Genomic DNA, 8055 nt, shown 5'->3' on the forward strand with positions numbered 1-8055 from the left:
AGTGTTTGATTAAATAGTTGGGTATTATAGCCTAGCTAAGTGGACACATAAAACTAGCTGTCAGACTCCAGAAAGTCTTTGCTCCAGTGTCATCTTTTCATAACATTTACAATTACAACCTAGACTGGGTGTGGTGACTCATGCTTGTAATCCAGCACTCTGGAAGTCCAAAGTGGATCACTTGAGCCCAGGAGTTCAAGATTAGCCTGGGCAACACAGTGAGATCTCATCTCTGCAAAAAAAAAATACAAAAATACAAAAATTAGCCAGGTGTGGTGGCACACACTTGTAGTCCCAGATATCTAAGAGCTGGAAGAATTAGTTAAGAAACAGCACAGACAGACTTAGGTGTGGGTTTCCTTAACTCCCTTAGCTGTGCGACGTTATCAAGAAAGCCCCACTTTCTTCGTCTGGAAGTTGGGAATAATAATACTCAAGCACATACGGTTATTCCAAAGGTGAAGAGTTGATGAGTGTGACGGTTTGGGCATTGAGCTTGACCCATAATGAGTGTTTGTTAAGAGGCGACTGTTATTATCACCATCATCGTTATTCCACGTCAAAGTGGGAAAATTTGCAAGAATCGTTGAAGTGGACTAAAAGTAAAATTATTGGATTTCAAAGTCTAGTCTGTGAGGTTGGGATGCTAAAATCTGAAATGATGTTAATGCACAAGTTTGGGTTGTACAGAGAGTTGGAGCATACTCACTTTATTTTGGGGTTCTTTTGTTTTAAAGCAGAATGAAATATTTTCAGCATATACAGCCCAGAAATCAGAGTAATTGACATTGAACCCTTCTGTTTCTCCCATGCTGCCACTTCAAGTGCAGGTTTAGTTGGTTCCAGGTCAGAGGCTCCACTCACTTGCTTTCTACTGATGCATGAGAGAAAAATTACACTCTGCTGCTGATGTTCTGCTCACCAGTACAAGAGAAAGGCTAGATTACAACAAAGCTTCATAAATATCCTGACCCAACTCCACCATAATTATTACCACAGAGAGCTGAATAATTTTTTAAAAATCCAAAGGAGGCCGGGCTCAGTGGCTCAGCCTGTAATCCCAGCGCTTTGGGAGGCTGTGGTGAGTGGCTTGCCTGAGGCTGCGGGTTCGAGACCCACCTGGGCCACTTGGCGAGACCTCATCTCTACAATAAATCAAAAATTAGCCGGGTGTGGTAGCGCACCTATAGTTCCAGCTACTTGGAAGGCTGAGGCAGAAGGATCGCCGGAGCCCAGCGGGTCGAGGCTGTGGTGGCCGCTTGGCCACCACTGCACTCCAGTCTGGGTGACAGAGTGAAACTCCAACTCAAACAAACAAACAAAACCCCAAAGGAACATATGAGGTCTGACGATTAAGTTCACAAAGTAACCCTAGAAAAAGTGCTATATGCCTCATTACTAAATATCACTATCGCCACATTCAAAGTTCTCCCCTTGGGAAGCTATGCACGGATGTTAGCACCTAGTCTACCTGTCAAAGCAATTTTGGAACTCTTTTACTAAAATTGCCATTGCATCAAGGGTGATGTATTACCCTTGGTGTCCTGAATATCATTAAAATGTCTTCCTTTAAATATTTCCTTTATCTTCAGAAAGAAAAAAGTCATTGGGGGCCAGAGATAAGATGAATGGGGAGGGTGTTCCAATAGTTATTTGTTTACTGACTAAAAAATCCCTCACACACAGTGCTGCATCAGCTGGTGCAATGTCGTGATACAAGAGCTCCTTAGGGATAATTTTTGCACATACCTTTCTCATGCCAAGAGAAAGGTTAAATTAAGTTTTCCCTAACTATATCTCTACCGATGTTTATTTGGTCTGCTATGCTTCTCATAGTCAGCCGACAATTTTGACGCACAATTCGATGAGTTTTTGCAATGTTTTCATCAGTTCTGCTCGTTACTGGCCATCCTGACCTCTCTTTTTCAGTGACACTTTCTCTCTCTTCAGAAAAACATTTAATCCATTTGTACTGGGCTGTTTCTTCATGACATTATCCCCATAAACTTGGACTAATATGTCCCTGATTTCACTTCCACTCTTGCCAAGTTTAACAAGAAATTTAGTGATTATTTATTGCTCTAATTCAAACTCCTGCATCCTCACAATAACTCTGATTGCCATTCCAGAAAGAGTTCCAAAATTGTTTTGACAGGTGGACTAAGTGCTGGAGTCAGTGCATAGCTTTGCAAGGGGAGTGAGTGCCTTGAAGGTGACCGTAGTGATATTCAGCAATGAGGTATATGATATTTTTCTAGGATGAGTTCGTGAACTTAATTGTCATACTCGTTACACAGAGCCCTATACATGTCTTGTTACTCAGTATGAATACAACTTCCAGCATTCTAACAGAACTTTTAGTATTGGTCCCCTCTGATAAATGATCATTTTCCTGATATGTGTGTGGGTTGTGTGTTTATCTGAAAAAGATACTATGAATTGTTATTACTGGTCATTCTATGACATCATGGTTGATTTTAACTTCAAGTGAGAAGACATTTATAGGCATGAAGAAAAGTATATTTTATGGAGAATAAATGTGAAGGCCGAATGTTTGAGGTTTTTCTTCTGGTCTCTGTTTCCTGTCGTATCTGAATACAGCCAGTTATCATGTTTTGTGTTTATTTAAGAAGTGGGCAGATTGTGAAAAAATAGACAGTTGACTACAGCACTCTGAACTATTTTTTTTTTTTTTTTTTTGCTTCTTGCTTTCTGCTTTGCTCCGTTGTTTTGAAAAATAAATGGGAGGGAGAGCCATGGCTGAAGATGATAGAGTCCTCCAGCAGTTCTTTTTTGACACAGGGCCATGTCTTCACACAGAGAGGACTGGAATTTGTGGTAATATTCTTGTGGCTCCCATTCAATTCAGGGTGGATAGATTTTGGTGGAGAACAGTGGTTACCTCAATCTTCCTTCAAGATGACAAGATATTTTCTTGCCCAGATGTTGGGGATAGCATCATGATAGTATCATTTTTCTGTGCTCTGTTTCCCAAATGGAAAAAGTGCAGATTTAAATTAGTCCTTGTTCTCATGTGTATTTAGTTTTAGACATGCTCATAATAAATATCTAATAATATAAAAACTATACATTGTAATTTTTCATTTTCAAATCAAGGAGGTACTTAATTGATGTCTTGTCCAGACCTTTTTTTTTTTGAGTTGGAGTCTCACTCTATTGCCCAGACTGCAGTGCAGTGGCTGCTCCCGGCCACGCAGCCTTGACCTGCTGGGCTCTGGCAATCCTTCTGTCTCAGCCTTCCGAGTAGCTGGAACTACAGGCCCGGCTAATTTTTTTTTTGTTTGTTTTTATTGTAGAGATGAGGTCTCGCCAAGTTGCCCAGGCGGGTCTCGAACCCGCGGGCTCAGGCAATCCATTCACCTCAGCCTTCCAAGGCGTGGGATTACAGGCTGAGCTACCGAGCCTGGCTCTTTTTTTTTTAGTTGAAGGTCTCACTCTGTTGCCCAGGCTGGAGTGCTATGACATCATCATGGCTCACTGTAGCCTTGACCTATTGGGTTCAGATGATCCTTCTGCCTTAGCATCCCGAGCAGTTGGGACTATAGGTACATGCCACAATGTCAGGCTAATTTTTCTTTTCTTCTTTTTCTTCTCTCTTTTTTTTTTGAGATAGGATTTTGATATCTTGCCTAAACTGAGCTCAAGTAATTCTCCCACCTTGGTCTCCTAAAGTGCTGTGATTACAGGTGTGCACCACCATGCCTGGCTAATTATTTTATATATATATATATATATATATATATATATATTTTTTTTTTTTTTTTTGTCGAGATGAAGTCTCATTATATTGCCTGGGCTGGTCTCTAACTCCTGGTCTCCAACTCCTCCTGCTTTGGCCTCCTGGAGTCCTGGAATTACACGAGTGAGCCCCTGCATCCAGTCCGAAAGCATGAAACTGTCTTGATAAATACTTCCCTGACAGGAACAGCTTAGGATAAAATTGAGTAGGACTTTACACTTCACTTTTTTGTTTGTTTTAAAGGTGAGACGTCCAAATCTTTATTCTTTCTGACAACTAACCCATCTGGCAGAGGTGGAAACTTCATCTTCTGTTATTAACATTATTTCACAGCCTCAGACCAGTTACTACATAACCCCAGGGGTGCCATTCACCTAAAATTGCGATGCTTTTCAAGGAGGAGACTATGGTTATTTTTCTCATCAATTTCTTAATAGGGGAAAATAGGAATATTTTAAATTTTATATATTTATTTAATTTTATTTATTTGAGTTGGAGTCTCACTGTCACTGTGTGTTGGCATGATCACAGCTCACCACAGCCTCGAGCTCCTGGGCTCAAGTGATTCTCCTGCCTCAGCCTCTTGAATGGCTGAGTCTACAGGCACATGCCACCACATCCGGCTAATGAGGTTCCATTGAATATTACTCTTTTCATTTCTGAGATTGGTCAGCAGAGGTCACTTTTTGAGTAAAATTGGGATTGAGATCCCAAGATTCCTGCCATTTCCCAGGGATGCTCTGGCTCTGAGTTCCTGTTCTCAGCCGTTCGCTTTATCTTGCCAGATTCTCAACACACATCTTTCTCTGCAATTCTCGCCTCTTCCACATTGCTTGGATTCCCTTATATTTCCAACTCACATGGAGCCCCAGTTTTTTTGTGGAGACCTCATTATTTATTTATTTATTTTGAGTTGGAGTCTCACTCTGTCCCCCAGACTGGAGTGCAGTGACACACTCCCGGCCACCACAACCTCGAACTGCTGGGCTCCGGTGATCCTTCCGTCCCAGCCTTCCAGGAGCTGGAACTAAAGGCGTGCTACCACGCCCGGCTAGTTTTTTGATTTATTGTAGAGATGAGGTCTCACCAAGTTGCCTAGGCGGGTCTCGAAGCCATGGGTTTGGGCAATCCACTCACCTCAGCCTCCCAAAGTGCGGGATGACAGGCTGAGCCACCGAGCCCAGTGAGACCTCACTTTTTAAAAATTTCTCGGGCCTCTTTGCCTTCAGACTCTCCAAGGAAATTAAATTTTTACTCTTCATCCTATGGATCAGTTGAGCTTCCCATGCTCACCTCAGCTTTGACCCTGCCTTTGCGTATCCAGTCTTACTTGATGTGTCCTGCTAAACAAAGGCTCTTACATGGGGTCATTCACCCTTTAGTGTTGGCAAAGGCTTTAAAATTTGGAGTCTTTTCTGCCTTCTCTAGCATCGATTTTAAGTGCCTTATTTTCTAACCGATATGAATTATGTCATGCTTACTTAAAAAGAGAAGCGGTTAAAGGCGTTTTATATTTAAAATATTTTTTCCATCCCAGTATAGGTGTTTTCCTTTTTCTTATTTAATTCAACCAATAAATACTGCACATCTCTTAGGTCTCAGACACAGAAAATCAGGCACAAGGAATGCCTCTTCCATCATAAAGTTTACATTCTAGTGAGGGACAGACAATAAACCAATGAATGAACTATGCAATGGCAGGCAATGGCAAATGCCGGGGCAAAAAGTGATGCAGGGTAAAGGGCTAGAGAATGTCATTTTCGATAGGGTGGTAGCGAAGGTCTTTCAGAGGAAGTGACAGTTGCACAGATCACAGGATAAAGGAAAGAAGTGAGCCAGGTCAAAGATCTTGGGGAAGAGCTTTCCAAATAGACACAGAAAAGGCAAAGGCCTTTGCCAGAAGAGGGCCAGGAATAGCCGGGAGGGCAGAGTGGCCAGAGCACAGGGAGAGACTGGAGGAGTGGTAGGTGACGACATGGTGGAGAAGACCAGGGTCATATCACTCAGTCTTGTAGGCAGAGGAAGGACTTTGAGTCCACGTTTGGTAGGAAGCCATTGGAGGTTTAGTGCAGGTTTGTATAGCAAGATCTGGCATATATTTTATTTTAAAAATTGAGACATATTTTATATACCATAAAATGCATCCTTTGGAAGTACACAGTTAAGTGGTTTTCATATATTCACAAGGTTTTACAACCTTTACCATTGTGTAGTTAGATACAATATTTAACCACTCCGAAAAGAAAGCCCTTATTAGGCTCATTAACAGTTACTCCCCATTCTCCCCTCCAGCTCCTGGAAACCACAAATCTACTTCCTGTCTCTAAGGATTTCCCTATGATGGACATTTCACACAAATGGAAGAATATGATATGTATCTCTATACATCTGGCTTCTTTTACTTAGCATTATGTTTTCAGTGTTCATTCACGTTGTAGCATTTATCAGTATTTCATCTCTTTCTATAGCTGAGCAATATTTATTGTCTGGCTGTACCACACTATGTTTGTCCACTCGTCAGTTTACGGATAATTGGGTCATTTCCGCCTTTTGGCTATTGTGAATAATGCTGCCAGGAGCATTGGTGTCCAAGTTTTTGTGGGGACATTATCGTTTCGTTTTTCGTGTGTATTTCTTATGTATCTAAGGGGAATTGCTGGATCATGTGGTAACTGCACACTTTGCCTTTTGAGGAAATGCCAGACTATCTTCCAGAGCACCTGTACCAGCAACGTACGAAGATTTTAATTTCTCCACACCCTTGCCAACACACATTATTTTTTCTTTTTTGTTTGTAGCCACCTAGTGTGTGTGAAAAGTATTACCCCATTATTGTTTGTATTTGCATTTCCTTAATAACAAATGAAGTTGAGGATTTTTTCATCTCTTATAGGTCATCTGTATATCGATGGAGAAATGTCTGTTCAAATGTGGGGGACAGGAACGTGTCCCCCAGCGTTCACGTGTTGGTAACTTGATGTTCAATGCAGGGGAGTTGGGAGAGAAAACTTTTTAGAGGTGATTTGACCATGAGGGCTCTGTCCTGTGCAATGGATTAATGCCGTTACTGAGGGAGCAGGTTTATGACTATGGGAGCAGGTTTCTTGCAAGAGCATGAGACAGCCCCCTCTTACTCTCCCACCCTCTCTGTGCCCTTCTGCCATAGGCTGAGGCAACAAGAAGGCCCTTGCCAGATGTCAGCCCCTTGAGTTGGACTTCCCAGCCTCTGGAACCATGAGCCAATGCACTTCTGTTCATTACGAATTATCCAGTCTTAGGTATTCGGTTACAGCAGCACAAAATGGATGAAGACAAAATCCTTTGTTTCTTGACCCTTATCAGATATATGATTTACAGATTTTTTTTCCATTCTGTGGTTTTTTTGGTTTTTTTTTTTACTTCCTTGATTGTATCTATTGAAGCACAAAAGTTTTTTTTTGGTTTGTTTTTTCTGAGTTGGAGTTTCATTCCGACGCCCAGACTGGAGTGCAGTGGCTGCTCCCGGCCACCCCAGCCTTGACCTGCTGGGCTCCAGCGATCCTTCTGCCTCAGCCTTCTGAGGAGCCGGAATTACAGGCGTACGCTACCACGTCCAGCTGATTTTTGATTTATTGTAGAGATGAGGTCTCGCCAAGTTTTTAATTTTAGTGAAGCTCAGTTTCCTTGTTTCTTTTTGATTGCTTATGCTTTTGGTGTCCTAGCCAAAAAACTATTACCTAATTCAAGGGCATGAAGATTTACACCTATGTTTCATTCAAATAATTTTGTAGTTGTAGCTATCATATTTAGGTCTTTGAACCATTATGAGTTAATTTTTATAAATAGTGTGAGGTAGGATCCAAAAGTTTTATTCTGCATGTGGATACCTGGTTGTTCCAACATCATTTGTTGATGAGATTATTCTTTCCACCACTGTCTTAACATTCTTTTCACAATCTACTGACCATTGGTGTATATGATTGCTTCTGGGCTCTTCATTCCATTCCATTGGTTTAAATGTTTATCCTTATGCCAGGACCACATAGTCTTGAAAACATTATGTTCTGAAATTGAGAAAAGTAAATCTTCCAAAAGATTCCCCCCAAAAAGTTTGTTCTTCTTTTTCTTTTCTTTTCTTTTTTTTTTTGAGTTGGAGTCTCACTCCGTTGCCCAAGCTGAAGTGCAGTGGCACGCTCATGGCCAGCTCAGTGCCGACCTGTTGAGTTCAGGTGATCCTTCTGCCTTAGCCATCAAAGTACAGGTGCGTGCTACCACACCCAGCTAATTTTTTGATTTATTGTAGAGATGAGGTCTCG

General features: G+C 41.5%; 1 pseudogene; it reads left to right on the top strand.

Moving 5' to 3' along the window:
- Window positions 1–6668: 6668 nt before the first annotated feature.
- Window positions 6669–8055, top strand: part of LOC103257847 — a 6980-nt pseudogene continuing 5593 nt past the window's right edge.

The sequence above is a fragment of the Carlito syrichta genome, unplaced genomic scaffold (assembly GCF_000164805.1).
Source record: "Carlito syrichta isolate Samal-C Ts95f unplaced genomic scaffold, Tarsius_syrichta-2.0.1 Scaffold301879, whole genome shotgun sequence".
NCBI lineage: Eukaryota > Metazoa > Chordata > Mammalia > Primates > Tarsiidae > Carlito > Carlito syrichta.